Genomic DNA, 19306 nt, shown 5'->3' with positions numbered 1-19306 from the left:
AATTTGGTCAAATTCTAGTAATTGAATCATGGTATACCTTTTTCTGCTAAATGGAAAAGCTCATTTGTAAATATTTTCCCTGTGTATGTACTTTCAAATTGTGATCAAGTCATCCCTCAACCTTTTCTTTTTTTAACTGAATAAGTTTAACTCCTGGAGCCTATCACAGTAAGGCTTATTTGCTGTCCTTGAATCATTCTCAAGGCTTTTCTGAAACGATGCCAGTTTATCAACATCTTTCTTGAATTATGGACACCAAAATTGGACATAGTATTCCAGCAGCTGTTGCACAGGTGCCAAATAGAGGTAAAATAACCACTTTACTCCTTCTTGAGGTTTCCATATTCATGCATTCAAGGATAGCATTTTGGCCACCATTCTGGGAGCTCATGTTCAGGTGATTATCCACCACAACTACCACACTTTTTTCTTTCTTTCTTTTTTTTTTTAAAAGCATTCCTGCTTTCTAGGATAGAGTCCCCTATTCTTTAAGTGTGGCCTGCCTTCTTTGTTCCTAGGTGTATACATTTACATTAGCCATATTGAAATGCATGTAATTTATTTGCACCACCAGAATGCCATGTGGTCCAGATCACTTTGAAACCGTGAGCAGTTCTCTTCATTATCACCATTAGTATTTTTAGTAGCAAACTGTTAGTGATATTTTTCTTCAATTTAATAAAAATGCTAAATAATGTAGGTACAGTAATTGATCCCTATGGGATTCTAACAGAAACACACCTATTTAATGATTTTTCTTTGCTTATATATACATTTTGAGACCTCACAGTTAGCCAGTAATTCAGATAATATGTGCTGGGTATATTTTTAGCTTTTTTTTAATCAAAATGTCATGAGGCACCAAATCAAATGCTGTCCCTTCTGATTTTGAAGTCTGAGAGACTTACAGAAGTCTATATTACATTAATACAATTACTTTTATCAACCAAACTGTACACTGCAGGGTAGCTCTTCCCTGTGGGCTCATGGCCCACAGTGGCTACTCTCAGTATCATGCCCCTCCAAACAGCAGCTCCTCCTATAACATGTTATGGAAAACAGTCCCTGTCCTAAAGCTTCTGGTTGTCTTGGCACAACCAAACTCTGACCTTGCTTTAAGTTAGGAGATGAGGAAGCTGCATATGAAATTTGGTGATTCTAGTTCTTACCATTTAGGAGGAGTTTTTGAACAAACTGACTCGCAGACAGACACACACCTTTAAAATTGGTCCTCCCTCTACTAAGTCTGGCCACCATTCAAACTATATATTTCCCTCTCCCTATAGAAGGTGGACCATTGTTCTCCAAACAAAAACCCTACACTGCTTATCCAGCCAACGATTTGCTTCCAAAGTCTCCTACCTACTGTTTTTGTGAGACAGGAAGGATTTCAGAGAAGATTGCTCTATCCTTGTCTCTCACGCAAAGTTCCTATGTGGTACTAAACAAATCACATAAACCAGACTTTTAACAGCTGAGCACTAATTGTGTGTTCTTCATATTCTGGGTGCATAACTTGGGACCCTGAAGTCTGATTTGCTGAAGTGCTGAGCAATCACAACTGCAACTGAAATCAATGGAAGATGTCCTTTGAACATACAAAATCTTGTATGATGCTCAGTACTGAGATACCTAGCACCTGATTTTTCAGATAAGGCACTTAAAATTTCTGTATACTTTTTACATTTAATCTTTGTGCCTAAGTTCTCCATATGTAAAATGATAAGAATCATATTCCCTCACTTCACAGGCTTGTGTGAAAGTAAATCTATTTGTAATTTACTCTGCATGCAACTGTGATGAGCACCATAGGAAAAAAAAACCCGAGGAAATGAATAATTCTGTTTTCAGAACTGAGTATGAACAGTGCACAGAAAATTAGACACAAAGTGACACATTGAACTAGAACAATAAAAAAAGACTAGCTGCTTAAGAGTATCCTACATTCTGTGCACTGAATGAGAGGAGTTCTTTGGACGAAATAGTATGTGATTTTATATTTAAGACTGCCTTGTAATTCAGCACAAAGGGGCTGAATTAAGGTTGCACATGCAATCTTAGTTCTGGCATTTTCTAACTTCTAAATACTTGACATTGCAACCTTAGTTATTTTTAATTTATTTTTAAAATGCAATTTCCTTGATTTAAAAAAAAAAATCAAACTGAAAAAAACAAATTTCATTATGTACCTTTACTTTGACATTTGCATGGGTCATTGACAGAGTTGGAATTATTAGGTTTATCATAGATCTCTATTGCTTAAGCTGACAGAGCAATGGTTACCAGTGATAAATTGTAATCTATCCATCACTTGAGAAGGATGAAACACAATTTGCCAGTGGGTTTCACGGGGGTTTGTTGACAGCAGAGGAATGGTGGGATTCTGGAATCCTGGATTCTACACAGGTGGTGGAAGGGCATGTCTAGTCCTTCTACTGATTTCCCTCAAGTCTGATCCCATCAGTCCCGTCCCCTCGAAGCTGACTGTCCCAGTCTTGCAAAAACAACAGATACAGACTAATATGGCTATCCCTCTGAGGCTTGTCCCTCTCCTGTCTGATGTCCACTCTTGTGTCTTCATGCCAGTCCTTTCTCTTCACTTAGCCAATTCCAGTCTCTGCTGTTCAGATTTATCTGGCCCTCTTATGCTCATACCTCCATACTTCCCATCCCAGTTCCAGCCTTAGCTCCTTGTTTAATCTCCTTGCTTGGTCAGTTCTCCAATTCCAGCTCCTCATCCAATCTCTCTCTCCCTCACCCTGGCCTCTAGTCACCTCCCTAGCCTTACTACTGTTAGCCCCCAGCTCTTCTGCATCCAGTCTTAATGAATCCCCTTCTCTTCATTCCTCCAGCCTCTTATCATAGTCTCCCCCCTGCTAATTTCCAGTCCCAGTTCCCTCTCCTACCCCAGATTCTTGTCCTAATCTACTCCCCTCTGTAGGTTTGCCACTTCTCTCCTCTGCATTTGAATTATGCACTTTTCTTCTCCACACTGAGAGTCCAGCAGAGAGGATCATTGAGAGCACAGGAAAGACAGTCTTCCCGCTCTCAACTTAGGTACCTGGACCAAGTATGGTGAGGTGCACAGCAGCTCAGAACAGCAGTTACAGCTTCAGGTTGGGGCATGTTCAGTGCAGATGGAAACTGGGGCATTGTGCTGCTAAAATCTAAATCTGTACTGAGCATATGCAAACTAGAGATGTAACAGGATAACAATTTAAATGGTTAACCAATAAGCCCGTGCTTGCTGATTACCATGAACAGTTACACACAGGCTGCCGCCCTACTCCCAGGAAGCTGGTTTAAAAGCCAGCTTCCTGCACTTACCAGCTCCTGGGGAGTTGGCTGCTGCCCCACACAGTGGGCTTTGCAGTATACAGCTTTTTAGCTTTACTAGGACTTTTTAGATAAGATTGCTGGGATCTTTTTAACACAGGCAAAATGCATTTTTCACTGCAGCTTCTTTGGGACCTGACCAGTCTCAGGACAAGGGAGTTGTCCAAACCAGAGGAGGCTGGTTGGTGAGGGGCTGCCAGCCTCTCTGATAGGCTCCTCTCTCCAGCTACCTGGCATCACTGCCGTTGGTTCCCTGGCTACAGCAGTCCTGCAATTTCTGGTGGCAGCCTTGCAGGTGCTCACAGCCCCACCAACTGTGGGCTCTGCAGCTCTTTCTTCCTCTGAATTGCTAACTTTGGATGCCCTGTTGGCTTCCTGGCCACACCATCTGTGGGCTTGGTGGCTGCCCCACCCATGGACTCCAGCACCCTGCCAGCTTCCCGGCTCACTGCAAGCTCTGTTGCCTTCCCATGGGTTCAGACGCCCCCACTGTCTTCCCAGCCCAGCCGGATGCGGGCTATGGTGCCTTATGGGCTTTGCTGCTCTTCTGGTGACTCTGCTTCCAGCCACTGGCAACCTCTGTGCTGGGGCTGTCCTGTTCAGCAACAGTGGTCTTTCTGGAAGATACCTGGCATGGAAAGTTATTGACTAAACAAATGAAATTTGGCAAAGTTATAAGCAACTGAAAGTAGGGTAATGTACCTGGAAATGTTGGGCAATCTTGATAGTAAGGGATACTTTTGGCTCTGCTTATAATACTGCACTGTGTAATGAGCTGTTCGAAACATAAGTTGTTGCTAGGAGTGATGTGTTGAATTCAAATTGGATACTGTTTGCATTGCTGTGTGTTCTGATAATTCAAACTAATCCTAACAATATTCATGAATTTATTTTCAGTGCCCTCCTTTATCACCTTTTGAATCAGAACCTTACCACTACTGAAATTAAATAGTCCTGTATTCAGGCACAAGCAAAATTATGTGTTTAGCATTTTTCACTGAAAGTGCCCACTGGTAGTTTCATTGAAAAAAAAAATAAAAAAAAATATTTTCATAGATTCACTGACTGAAACATTACAGAGAAGATAATAGTTGTAATAAGCTTTAAGTTACCTGGAAAACCCCTGACTGTGGTTTGTATTTAGGAAATAACCTTTCTTTTAAACAGAAAACCAAAACTCAGTGTTCTTATTTGAGGAATTGTTTTCAATAACACTCTTTGAGTAGCTGAATCAATATTGTAGGACCGACTTATGCTGCCTTTTTTTGGCCATAGTTTAAAATTTTTAAATTTGTCTGTTACAGATGTTCAGTAGCAGTAGCTATACCTTGGAAGTACTTGATGCATAAATTTTGTGTTCAGTTGCAGTGTTGTCACTCTTTTACTAAAATGGCTTAATTATGAATTTGTGTAAGTTAATATTGTAGAAAAAACAGCTTTTTTAGAAAAGCAGAGTTTTACACTAAATATATTGATAGTGTGAAATTTGAGCTAGCTGCTGATGCCATTGACAAGTATAGAAAAATCTGTTACATTTCATGTTTTTAAATTTTCCTTTTCTATAGTCTTTTACTACTTTGGGTATTTACCTAAAATCCACATCCTATTTGTTCCATCTGGTACTTGTTTCTCATGTTCATTGGACATTGCTTTCAAGTTGTCTTGCTTAGTCAAAAGTGCCTTCTGGCGATGAGGACATTGTAAAACATATTTCAGCAGAATGTAACCTTTTAAAGATTTAGGTTTTGCAAACCTTGCAAATGCTTTAGGAAGTCTGGAAGGGACATTTTAAAATCTGAGAATGAGGTAATAGTGGTCTCATTTTGAGGGCAGGTATACACTACAAGCGCAGGTCAATCTAAGCAACACAGTTTAAGTTATGTTAGTAGTGTAACTCAAATCGACATAGCTTAGATCTACTTATCACAGGGCCTATGCTGTGGGGTCAGCAACTCCTGTTGCTCATCTCATTCTGGTGGAGTCAACAGGAGAGTGATTGGCAGTCAGATTAGTTGGTCTTTACTAGACAGGCTAAAATCAACTACTGGTGGATCAATCACTGCAGTGTTGATTCTCCCCATAGTGGAGATGAGCCCTTTGTCATGAGGCATAAAGAATACATGACTGAGCTTTTGAGCTCTATTCCCAAGATCATCACTGACTGGTCTCAATACCTTGTACTTACAGAACACTATACACATTTCTAGGTGGACCTCAATGTATCCCAGTAAAATAGGTAATTGACATTGATGGTTATATGGCATGCTTTATCTAAATCATTGGTTCCCAAACTTTTTGGCATCACGCCCCCTTTTTGATTTTTTGAGAAACCCTCATTCCTTCCCCCGCCCTCCTCCCCCCCAAAAAAACCCAGCTGTGAAACTTGTTGAGGAAGAAAAAAAGAAAAGAACTGACTGGGGACAAAAAAACAAAAATAGCAGCAAAACTTGGAGGGGAGATTGACCGGGCGGGGGGGAAAGGGGTTGGATAGCCTAACGCCCCCCCCCTGGAATTTCTTCACGTCCCTCCCCCCCCAAGCGGGGCATGCCCCCTAGTTTGGGAACCCATGATCTAAATAGTTTAATAAGATTTCTGATTTGACAGCACTCTAGGGGTATGTCTCGATTGCATCCCTCTGTAGGCAGAGGGATGCAGATTAGGCAGGTTGACATTGCAAATGAGGCAGGGATTTAAATATCCATGCCTAATTTGCGTAAAAATGGCAAATGCGTTTTGCCGACTCAGCACTTTGTCGGCAAAAAGCAGCAGTCTAGAGGGGATCTGTAGAGAAAGAAAGCCTTTTTCGACAGCTCCTGTAAACCACCTTGCAGGAGGCATGTTCCGGTTTATGAAAGGCAAAATACCTGGTTCTCAATTCCATGCCTTAAAAATAAGACTCTCTTTTCTCACCTTCCAACTTAACTGACATACTCAGAACCTACAAGGAAGACTGATTTAAAGCTGAAATGATTCATGGCTTTAGAATTTTTTTAAATCAATTAAATCATTTAGCTCTTACTAGCTTTTAAATGATCATAAATTAAAAGCTATTACATTTTTTTTCAAATGTGGCATGTTTTATAGAAGTTATTAAGATGTCAAACCATATATTATAGACTTTTTTCTAAGGGTATGTCTGTGCTAGGAAACTATTTCAAAATAATTTACTTCAAAATAGTAACTCTGGAAATAACTATTGAAATAGCATGTCCACACCACAGGGAAGCCTCAGAATTAGTCTGTGGCAGACTCCCTTAATGTGGATATGCTATCTCAACTTAGAGCTCCATAAAGGACAGAGGAGTAATTAGTTTGAATGACTCTGGGGAGTAGTTATTTTGAAATAGAGCAGTTGAGCGTCCACAGTCCTGCTAACTATTTCAAAATAAGCATTATTACTTGTGGAAAGCTGGAGTTATTTATAAATAACCAGCCCCAAATTTTGAAATAACGGGCTTGGTAGTGTGGATGCTCCATATGTTTTGAAATAATGGCCCAGTGTAGACCAGGGCTAAATCTGTAAGAAATTCTACTTTATATTTGACAAATCATTTATAGTAATATAAAGATTATATTTTATGTCCAACATAAACAGAATTAAGGCTCAGTTTTAACATAACTCTGCATTGTCTGAATTGTTGAATGTTTGATTACCTAGCACTAGTCTTAAATTAATATTAGTTTTTTTCATGTTTTTTCTAAAGATTGGAAATACATAATTTATCTAGACTGGAGATACAGTAATGTATTTATAAGATAATGGGACGGTATATATGTGGGCTTTTAATTTTAGGCTTAAATAAGTATTTAGTGGTAAATGGCTGCTATTAGCAAAGCTGTAAACTATACCAAGAAATCAGTATATGTTGAAAATATCTCATGCAGCTCTTGGTCTCTGCATCTATTCCAATAATCACTTTTGCATCATCTGTATGTAGTCTATTTGAATCTAAATTCATTTAGTGGCAGGGAGGATTCTAGTAATCACTGACAGTTTTCAAATCAAGATGAATATTTTTCAATAAAAACACTGATTCATTTTGTGGAAGTTCTGTGGCCTACACTTTGGCTATGTCTAGACTGCAGGCTTCTTTCGAAAGAGGCTCTTTCGAAAGCATCTTTCGAAAGAGCCTCTTTCAAAAGATCGCGTCTAGACTGCAGGCGGATCTTTCGAAAGAGAAATCCGCTTTTTTGAAAGAGAGCACCCAGCGAGTCTGGATGCTCTCTTTCGAAGACGGCCTCTTTACATTGAAGAACGCCTTCTTTCGAAGGAGGAACTTTCGAAAGAAGGCGTTCTTCCTCGTGAAACGAGGTTTACCGCCATCGAAAGAAAAGCCGCGTTCTTTCGAAATAATTTCGAAAGAACGCGGCTTGAGTCTGGACGCAGGGGAAGTTTTTTCAGGAAAAGGCTACTTTTCCCGAAAAAACCCCTGAGTCTGGACACGGCCTTTGTCAGATTAGAAGGTCATAATGGTACCTTCTGGTCTTGGAATTTGCAAATATATGAATCTATGATCCTACGAACCTATGAAATGGATGCGGAGTTTAGTGCACAAGTGTCCACCATAGTAACTGCCTCTGAATTTGGTAATCTCAGCAGAGAGAGAGAGATCAATATAAGGTTTATAGAAGCACTTGTCTTGTTTTCAGAACTCACTTAGACACTTAAGGTGTGTCTAAACTTCACCCGTCTGCCGACAGAGGAATGTAGATTAGGCACATCATTATTGCAAATGAAGCAGGGATTTAAATATCCTGTGCTTCATTTGAATAGAAATGGCCACTACTTTTTGCCGATGTGGCACTTTGCTGGCAAAAAGCGGCAGTCTAGACGGGGATCGGTCGACAAGGAAAGCCTTTTCTGACTGAGTCTGTAAACCTCGTGAATCTGTGTCCCATTGGCTATAAGTGCTTAAGAGCTTAAGACACATTTGAAAATGGAACATAAGTTCCAAAGTTACTGAAGTGGCTCTGAAAATGTTACCTTCATTTTCTAGTTTTTGTTCTGTACAGCAGTGTTAAGTTTGAGTGAATGTGACTAAAGTTTTCAAGTGCCATTGAAACAAGTAAAATTCTCTGCTGTTTTGCAGAGCCTTTGAACTGATGCAGCAGAGTAAAGAGGCTGTAATCTTGCTGTCAGTATCCAGCAAAGAATTGCCTTGTTGGAGGGGAATTCTCTTGCTGATACAAATAGTACAGGCAGTCCCCGGGTTACGTACAAGATAGGGACTGTAGGTTTGTTCTTAAGTTGAATCTGTATGTAAGTCGGAACTGGCGTCCAGATTCAGCCGCTGCTGAAACTGATCAGTTTCAACAGTGGCTGAATCTGGATGCCAGTTCTGACTTACATACAGATTCAACTTAAGAACCCCAGGCATCCCCAAGTCAGCTGCTTCTGAAACTGATCAGCGACTGATTCCAGGAAGCCTGGGGCAGAGCAACTCTGCCTCGGGCTTCCTGTAGTCAGCCACTGGTCAGTTTCAGCAGCGGCTGACTTGGGGACGCCTGGGACAGAGCAGCTGGGGTGCTGCTGGGTTGGTCCAGTAGCGCCGCCGCTCCTCGGCGCTACTGGACCAACCCAGCAGCACCCAAGCTGCTCTGCCCCAGGCGTCCTGATTCAGCCGCTGCTGTAACTGACCAGCAGTGGCTGAATCAGGACGCCTGGGGCAGAGCAGCTGGGGTGCTGCCGGGTTGGTCCAGTAGCGCCCAGAGCGGCGCTACGGGACCAACCGGCAGCGCCCCAGCTGCTGTACCACAGGCGTCCGGAGCAAAGCCACGGAGCACGGGGGCAGCGGGACAGCCCAGACGCGCCGTGACTGCCCTGCTGCCCTCGGGCTCCGCGGCTTTGCTCTGCTTTGCTCCCCGTGCCCCTGGTCTGCAGACCAGGGTGACGTGGAGCAAAGCGGCGGAACACGTGGGCAGCGGACAGCCTAGACGCGTCTGGGCTGTCCGCTGCCCGCGTGTTCCGCCGTTTTGCTTCCTCTCCCTGGTCTGCTGGAGACCAGGGAGTGGGCCCCGTTCATAACTGCGGATCCGACATAAGTCGGATCTGCGTAACTCGGGGACTGCCTGTATACCAAGCTCTTGTGTCTGTATCCTCTGCTGTTAGGCTTCTTTGCTCCCATCAGGGCTGGGGCAGGCCCTGATAATGAGTCCTGACTCCTAACTAGTTCCTTGATATTCCACATGTCCCTTTTGCCAGGCTGAGCTTTGGCAGGATAGAATTCTGGTCTATTGTGCCCCACGCTAATATTTTTACCAAAGCAGGCTCTATACATTTAATATTATGTAATAGAAATGTAGGGTTGGAGAGGAGCTTGAAAAGTCAAGTCCAGCTCCCTGTGCCAAGGCAGACTTCATAAAACTCTAGTATAGCTTGCAGGTGTTTGTTCATCCTGTTTTTAAAAAATGTCTAGTAATGAGAATTCCACAAATGCTTATTGAATTCTATTTCAGAGCTTAACTGCTGTTATAGTTTAATTTTTTTCTTAATATCTAACCTAAATCTCCCTTGCTGCAATTTAAGCCCATTACGTCTGGTCCAGTTCTCAATGGACCTGGAGAACAATTGGTTACCATCCTGTTTGTAGCAGCCGTTTAACATACTGGAAGACTGTTGCTTGGTCTGTCCTCAGTTGTCTTTTTAACAACTTTTAACTGTTCTTCATAGTTCAGGTTTTCAAAATCTTTTATCATATTTGTCTATCTCCTCAGGACTCAATTTTCCATTTGTCCACATCTTTCCCAAAGTGTGGTACTCAGACTTGGACACAGTACTCCAACTGAGCCCTCACCTGTGTTGAGTAGAGTGAAATATTTACCTCCCATGTCTTTAATATATTTCTGTTACTGCACCTCAGAATATTAGCCTATTTTGTAGCTGTATGATGTTGACTTACATTCAGTTTGTGACCCATTGTAACACCTAGATGCTTTTCAGCACTACTAGCAGCTGACCAGGCGGTTATTTCCCATTTTGTAGCTGTGCATTTGATTTTTTTCCCTTCCTAAGTGAAGTACTTTGCACTTGCATATACTGAATTTCATCTTGCTGAATTGAGGCCTGTTCTTCAGTTTGTCAAGATCATTTTGAACTTGATTCTTCCCCATTTGGTATCATCTACAAAATATGTAAGCACCTTCTCCATTCCATTATCAAGTCCTTAATGAGATATCAAATAGTACTGGAACCAGGATTGACCCATATTGAACCTGATTAGATTTGCTCTCCTGGCTTGACAGTGAACCATTGGTAACTCATTATCTTTTAACAGTCTTTCATCTAGCTTCTCACCCACTTCATAGTAATGTAATCTAGACAACATTTCCATATTTTGCTTATTAGAGTCACGTGGGACTATAAAAAAAGCCTTACTAAATTCAAGATATGTCACATCATCTACTTCCCCACATCCACAAGACCAGTAACCACACCAAAGAAGGAAATTAGGTTTTTGACACATCCATGCTGGCTATTTCGTATAAACCTAATATTCTCCCTGTACGTAGAAATTGATGGTTTAATTTGTTTCGATATCTTTCCAGCTATTTAAGTTAAATTGACTGGTACATAATTTTAAAGGTCCTCTTTGTTTCTCCTTTTAAAGATAGGAATTATGTTTGTCCTTCTCCAGTGTTCTGGTTTCTCATTTGTCCTCCACAAGTTCTTAAAGAAAACTGTTAATGGTTCTGAGATTGCTTCAGCTAGTTCCATAAGTATTGCAGGACAAATTTCACAAAGCTCTGCTGATTTAAATACATCTAACTTAGCTAAGGGATTGTCTTCACTTACCCTGAGATCAGCACCATGGAGATTGATCTTCTGGGGTTCAATATAGCGATTTAGTGGGTTTAGTAAAATCCTTCTGAATCGACTACTGATGACAACTCTGTCGACTCCAGTACTCCACCGGGTCACGGAGAATAAGGGAAGTTGCCAGGAGACTTTCTCATGTTGACCTCCTGCAGTGGGAGGATGCTACAGAAATTTGACCTAAGGTACATCAGCTCCAGCTACACTATTCTCATAGCTGGAGTTTGCATATCTTAGGTTGATTTTTCTCCCCTAATATAGACCTGGCCTGGTCGCAATAGAGTTTGTCCTGTCAACCTCCTACAGGGAGGACGCTGCAAAAATTCAACCTAAGATACGTTGACTCATAGCTATTCTTGTAGCTGCAGTTGCATATCTTAGGTTGACTTTCTCCCCTCGTATAGAACTGGCCTAAGTATTCTTTAATCTGATCATTGCCAATTTTTACTTGCATTCTTTTCCTCTTGTTTTGTTTTCAGTATCTAGTTGCCATTTATTTTTTTTAGGGAAGAGCAAACCAAAAGAAGCATTAAACACCAGAGCTTTCTTGATACCAGTAATTAGCTCTCTTTGCTCACTAAGCAGAGATCCTGTACTACTTTTGCCTTTCTCTTGTGCCTGACAGATTTAAAGACCCTTTTTTAATGCTTTTTATGTCACTTGCTAGATGTTAACCAATCACATATTGGGATACAAGGGTATGCCTACACTACAATTAAAACCAGCAGTTGGCTTGTGCTAGCTCACTTGGGCTTGTGGGACTCAGGCTAAGAGCTATACAGACTGTTTAGACATTGGGTTTGGGCTTGAGCACAGATTCTAGGACCTGGAGAAGTGGGAGGGACCTAGAAGTCAGGCTGCAGTTGTAGTGTAGACATACTCTTGTAGCCCAATATATGTTGAGTTAACACCTAGCAAGGGACATAACAGACAATAAGAAGAGATTTTTTATAGAGAGACACACCTGAATGATACCATTGTTGTATTTGAATATAGTATCCCTTCACAATTTTCTTTAAAGACCATCTCGGAGGGATATCTGTGTTAGTCTACATCTGCAAAAACAAGGAGACCAGTGGCACCTTTGAGACTAACAGAGTTATTAAGACATTAAGATTTTGTGGGTAAGGGCTGCATCCAAAGTTCCTCCGTCTAGTGACCTCATCTTTCCACATGAACCGGCTCATTGAGGTTTCAACTTCTATCCAGAGCCTCACTGTGACAACAGGGAAACTATACTACATACACTTAATGATAGAAGAGCCTTGGAATTTTATTTGGACAGGATAAAGGCCATTAGGAAATCTCCTAAGTACTTCTTCTCAGTTGTGGAAAATATGGAATCCATAGTAAGCCACGAGATCAGTTTCCATGTCAGTTACATTTCTTTAAAATGTTCCCATCTCATAAATTTGCAGAGCAGCGAATTGGACTTCTGCTCATAATTTTGCAGAATACTAATTAGTAGATAATCAGCATATGATGTCATCTTTGGCTATCTGGTATTGTCATCCAGATCCCCAACACTCCTTCAGGGATATTACTCTGGAATCACCTTCTCGAAGAAGAAAAGGAAGAAGTTACACACCTTGTGCAGTAATGATAGTTCTTCAACAAGTGTGTGTCTATAGGTGTGCCTCAATCCACCCTATTCCCCTTTACTTTGGAGTTCTCAATAGGGGCTTTGCAGTAGAGAAGAAAATTAGGGGGTTCACTTGCACAGCACTAGTTAACTTCAAGACAGAGCATGAGGGAGGGAGGGCGTATGTGTGGGCTGAATAAATGCTGCTATCTACAGTCTCTGAATAGAGACATAGATACAGACACACCTACAGTGGAGCACCCAAAGCGATACACATCTTGAAAAAATGTCATTATTGCCCAGTGCGAGTAACTTGCTTCCCCCCTCCCCCCCCCCCCCCACTAGTTTGGAACTGTTTCATCACATTGTGAAACGACTTCTTAGTAGTTTGTCCTATAGGTTTGCTTCTCGAGAGGATTGCCAGGGCCATTCTGTGGGGGCTTCTACAGGAATGCCTGCTGAAAGACATGAGTCTTGTAACATATTGTGAATGCTGATGGAGTTGGCCTTGATCTGTGGTGGTCAAGAATTCCACATTCAAAGCTCAGAGTTCCTTTCTGCTGGCTCGCCCGACTTTGAATTGTGTTCTCTAAGCTGTCCTATTTTAACTTCAGCATTCAAGAATTTACTCTAGGGAGTAGAACATGATATTCCCATGAGAAACTTGTTAGCAAAAGTACATTTTTAAAGTAAGTTTTATTTTTTTGGTTTATTCTTTCCCCATTCTGTAACCACCACCACTGTGTTATGATAAGTCTCTGGTCATCACATGGGTACTGTTGGGTCAGTCCCAATAAATAAATACTGAAGGCTGTGTATTGCTCCTACTCCCAAATTTCTTTTTCATCTGCAGCTTAATTTTCTATGATGCACACAAATACTTCTGGAAAGTGAAAAGAAGATTTTTCTGCTTATTGTGAAACGACTTTAATACCAAATGTACATGCCTCTGCTTGGCATTAGAGATGCAAATCATGCTATGTAAACTTAAATTTGAAATTCCACAGCTACACTACTAATCTGTGTGTGCTTAACATTTGATAGTATCTCTTGAATTCTTAATTAAAGAATTTAAATCAGATTGACCATATTATGAACATTATCATCTGAATTGAAAACCAGATAGAGGATTATAAAGAAAAGGTGGTGGAAAACTGCAGTGAATTGGAGTGAGGATGCTTTGGGCAGCAGAGGGAAAATAATATCTAGGTTTCCAAAGCAGTGCATAAGAAAGGTGGTGCATAAATCCACATGTATTAGATTATATGGAACAGTCTCACAACTGAAAAAGTACTGTGTGCTGTAAATACAGGATATGTAATATGACAAATAATTTACAAAGTTCAGTGTTGCCTCTTTAAGGTGTCTCCAATGACAGCTACATGTAAAAGATTTTGTCAGTTTAAAATGTGAGGATACATTTTTACCCTTATGGGAGGAATATAATGAACAAAATGTGACATTCTGCCTTTTTTTCCTCACTTGTGTTATCAGTGATAGCCCTGACAACTTTTGTTTAAGGACTTGATACTATTGACAAAAATGTATGCAATTTCTGTTCATGTATGATCTAATTCAGCAGTTCTCAAACTGTTTGGGCTCCGGAGCCCTTTACATGTGTAAAAATGTATGCAGAGCCCCAGCGGTCCACTGATTGTATGTGTTGTACCTATCAATGTTTCCAGTTTGTCAACCTTGTGGAGCCCTTGGAGATGTCTCGCGGAGCCCGGAGCACATTTTGAGAAACACTGATCTAATTTATTTTGTTCATCCGTAACATTCGAATACATGAAAGTTAGTGAAACCATGTTATCGCAGTTCCTTTGATTGTGGGAGTATGTGTCAGTTTATGTTTCCAACCTGGGGTCATCTACATCCTCAGATGATTCTGAATATCCATGTAGCAATAGTTGTCAAGAATGCTATTTCCCATATTCCCAGTGAGAAGGCTCCATCCTTTTCTTTCAAATATGAACCTTACCATAGTTGTCTATTCCTTTTGTCATATTGAGGTGTGTTACACTACATTTCTACACCTTAAGAAAACTTGGCATCTTAGTTGGTTCAGAATGCATCTGCTTGTTTAAGAGCATTGCTTTCAGGAATTGATTACAGCTGTGCTCTGTAATATGCATTGGCTTCCCTTTTTTTTTTTTCTCCCAGGATGCAATTTAGAGATTTGTCTTTTTCCTTTAAATGCTATGTGCTTAAATGATTTGGGTCGTGTGTGACACAACAGATGTTGACAGTTGGGGCACTGATGATAACAGCATCCCTGTGTAAATGAGAGGGGAAATAGGAATGTGAATGGTTAACCAGTAAGTATCACCCATTCTCCAGCTCCCCACCCATTGTAGGCAGGTGGCTGCTACAGTCCCATTGGGCCTGCCTCAGGCTGGGGGTGCTCCAGCTTTGCCGCAGAAGCTTCTGGCCACAGTGGGAGGGGAGAGGGTGTAGTGACCCCCACCAACCGTGTTTAATCAGTTAACCAGCCAAACATGATGTTTAATCAGTTAACCATGATGGCTAATTGGTTAACCGTGATGATTAGTTGGCTGGCTAATTAAATGGGATTTTACATCCCTAATGGGAATATAGCTGGCATTTTCAGTGACAGAGCTTACTTCCTCTTCACTTTTCGGCTTTGTCTACACTACAGAGTTCATGCCTCATGTTGACCTAACTCTGTAAGTGTCTACACTAGAATTGTTGCTCCCACCATTATAAGTTTGCAGTACACCGACCTAATAATGCAACTTCCGAGAGAGGTATAGCACTTAAATCAGTGTAGCTAAGGTGATATAGAATCTGTGTAGACACTGTGTAACTTACATTGCCTGTTGGCTGTAAGCCCCATATGGGACCCTCAGGTGGAGTCCTGGGATGAGGCTGACTGCTCAGGGTGGAGGTGGAATACTCAAGCTGTGCCCCACGCAGTCAGGGGGAAGAGCTCCTGCTGAGGATGTACACCAGCTACAGAGAAGGCATAGGACTGGTCTGTACTACGAGCTTAGGTTGATGTAATCAGTGTTAGGCTGAATTTGTATTGTGTCTTCATTGACCAGTCCCTCCCTCTTAATGGGCTTTTAAAATTGACCCTTCTATTCCACCTGGATGAGTGGAGTAAAGTCTGAGGCAACATTTGTGCCTCAAATTAAGGGCAGTGTAATCACAATATATTGTAATGCAGAGTTACTGACCTCCAGGTGATGATATAATGGGCTCCATTGTGACCACTTTGAGCACTTCGAACTCCAAAGCTTTTCAGCCAGGTGACCAATAAAAGCCCTGGGAACTTTTGAGTGTTCATTTCCTGTTGCAGCAGAGTGGAGCGCTCGGCAGCACAGCTGAACTTGCCCGCCCAGAGTCACACACTACCTCCAGCATGGAGCGTTTGTGAGACATAGGATCTGATTACTGGAAAGAGAGGAGCAGTCTGTGCAGGCAGAGCTCTGAACCAGCGAAAGAAACACTGATATCAATGCCAAAATGGAATATGCCATGGTGGATAAGGGCTACGCCAGTTACAGCAATTCTGCTTGACAATAAAGGACCTTAGACAAGTATAGCACAGGGCAAGGCTGGTTCTGAGCCACAGACCTGGGAAGCTGATGATATGCATCCATAACCACCAACAACAATATTTTCATCTGATAAGGCATTGGGACCCTAAGCCGGAATTCCAATCTGCTGCAGAGGTTGAGAGCTACCCACAGTGCATCACTTTTTGAGTCAATACATCCCATGGCAGTGAGGAAGTGCTCATTTGACCAGAGCCAACTCATGGGGACATGCAGAATTGCATTTTTTAAATAAGATGCTCAAAGTTGAATTAAATAAAATCAAACTAATTTTGTAGTGTAGACATGCCCATAGTGTTGACATGAACCACCGCATAATTATTGAAGTGGTTGTATATCAACCTAACGTAGGTAAACTGAGTTTTGTTGTGAGTTTTGTCTGGCCTTTATCTGGTAGAGCCCAGATTTATGTAGCCTCGAAGCACACTGCAAGGAGATTTGTTCCTGCCTTAATTTGAGAGCAATGTTAGTACTGAGTTGAGATTTTCTTGCTAACATTTTATTTATATATTTTCATTAATGTCCACCATCCTTACCCAAAGGGCTCACAGTTCAGTATTGCTCCATTTGCTATACTGTGTATATTATAAACAACAACGGTGCATGCAGTGGTTATATGCTCCTGATCAGTATAAATAATAAAGATGTTAAGAAGTGGGTAATTTGCTAATCGTGTAGTCAATAGAATTTTTACCTATACAATTAGTTGATAAAGGATGGCACTTAAAGCACTCAGTCCTGGCTCGTGCCAGGTCTGGGAGCTACCCCCACTGCAGCTCTGCATTTAAAATGTGGTAGGAGCCAGGCTCCTGCCCACCTGATTCCTACTATGTTTTAAATGTAGAGCTGCGGTGAGATTAGGTCCCCCCCCCCCCCACTGTGGCTGAGCATTTAAATGCGTATAGTCGATAATGTTAATAAGCTTTGCTTGTCAGTTAATCAGTTAATTGACTATACTGTTACATTCCTAATAAATAATAAAAGTAATCTAGGTTATTAGTTGCATCTAGTTGTTTGCTTCAGTACTGTCCTCCTGCAGTTCCATTTGTATGTTCGTTATTTGCTCCAAATCTGCTTCTTGTACTACAGTGGTATTGAAATGCCAAAATTTATTATTTTTAGTTTAAATGCTGGCATGATTGCAAGTTTTTAGGTATCTAAAAGGATGTCACAAGGAGGAAGAAGGAAAAATTGTTCTCCTTGGCCTCTGAGGACAGGGCAAGAAGCAGTAGGCTTAAACTGAAACAAGGGAGGTTTAGGTTGGATATTAGAAAAAATCCAGGGTGGTTAAACACTGGAATAGTTGCCTAGAGATGTTGTAGATTCTGCATGTCTGGAGAGACTTAAGAGCAGGTTAGATGGTCTAGACAGTACTCGGTCCTGCCGTGAGGGCAGGGGACTGGACTTGATGACCTCTCAAGGTCCCTTCCAGTTCTAGTGTTCTATGAATCCTATTTTTTAAGGTTTAAGTTTTAGCCTTTAAGGCATTAACGGGGTAAATAAATACAATTTAAATAATCATTTGGAGAAATGGCTACTAAACAGATGTCAGAATTCAAGTGGGAAGAGAAAAAGTAAATAGTAATCAGAATGATGTAATTTTTCAGGTTTAATAACTCTCACTTTGGATATTCTTTATTTGACCTGTGTATATGCTTCAAAACCAAAAAACAATTTTGCTTTCAACCAATGGTCTGTGACCCATGAAAAGTGGCAAGTTTTTAATCCCCACAATTTGTTTGACCTTGGTGTCATTTATTTTATTAATTGCAAACTATTTGTGTGGGATCTGTAAACTTAATAGCTTTTCATGTATATACTGCAAGTAACTGAACTTTTCATGACTTATCTTTTTTTAATTTAATTATTTTATTTTCTCTTATTTATACCCACTCTATGGGTATGTCTACACTAGCCCCCTAGTTCGAACTAGGGAGGCTAATGTAGGCATTCGAAGTTGCAAATAAAGCCCGGGATTTAAATATCAAATTAATATTTAATTTGAATTTTCCCAGGCGCCGCCATTTTTAAATGTCCCTTAGTCCGAACTCTCTGCCCGCGGCTACTTGCCGCACTGAGTAGGTAGTTTGAATTAGGATCTCTAGTTCCACAAGGTGTACCGGTAGTTCGAATTAGAGATCCTAATTCGAACTACCTACTCTGTGCCGCGTGTAGCTGCAGGCACGGAGTTTGGACTAAGGGACACTTAAAAATGGCGGTGCCCGGGAAGATGCAAATGAAGCCCGGGGTATTTAAATCCCGGGCTTCATTTGCAACTTCGAATGCCTACATTAGCCTCCTTAGTTCGAACTAGGGGGCTAGTGTAGACATACCCTAAGTGTATTGGATTAATTCAAACCCCTTTATTTTTCATATCTGAGTAAAGATTTTTACATTGTAAAATGTGCAGTTTTCCTCAGTAAAATTATATGCATTAATGCTGGTATAATAATATTTAGTTCTTAGCACATTTTACTGATAGCTCTCTAAGTGCTTTACAAATAAAAGTGAGCATTGTTATCCCCATTATACAGGTGGAGAAAATTGATTAGAGAGATTCTCACTTATTAAATATTGAATATTGTGAGCAACTGTGGAATCTTTAAAAAATGTGCATGCTTTTTTGGATTGCTCTCTATTAAAGAGCTGTCTGCGGTATTCTGTTTCCTCACCTAAAATGTATCTTTAAGATCCTTGACCACAATTATATATAACCTGTACAGCGATATGATTGTGTGGTTTTGAAAAGAGACCTATCGTGCTTAAAATACAATAAAAACTGACCATTGACTAGTAGGATCAAATGACTTTTAATACATTTTACTAAAGTCAGGCAGAACAACTGAAACATTTATCAAGAAAGAAGAGTTCATTTGATGTCGAAAACTAGAATTAATGGTTTATTGGGAATAACTATATATCAGAGTCATGATGTAAGAAGGTTGTGGGAATTGTGAGATTCTCCTCTTTCTGAGGTCAATAACCCTTTTGTAC

General features: G+C 40.8%; 1 protein-coding gene across 2 annotated transcripts in view; it reads left to right on the top strand.

The window, feature by feature from the left end:
• The window catches only part of HBS1L (HBS1 like translational GTPase), a 113012-nt gene that overhangs the window by 53353 nt on the left and 40353 nt on the right, over positions 1–19306 (top strand). The gene's annotated exons all lie outside the window — the stretch shown is intronic.

The sequence above is a fragment of the Pelodiscus sinensis genome, chromosome 3 (genome assembly GCF_052426305.1).
Source record: "Pelodiscus sinensis isolate ZL-2025 chromosome 3, ASM5242630v1, whole genome shotgun sequence".
NCBI lineage: Eukaryota > Metazoa > Chordata > Testudines > Trionychidae > Pelodiscus > Pelodiscus sinensis.
Note: the sequence above shows the minus strand (reverse complement) of the source record. Positions and strands in the feature narration are given on the sequence as shown.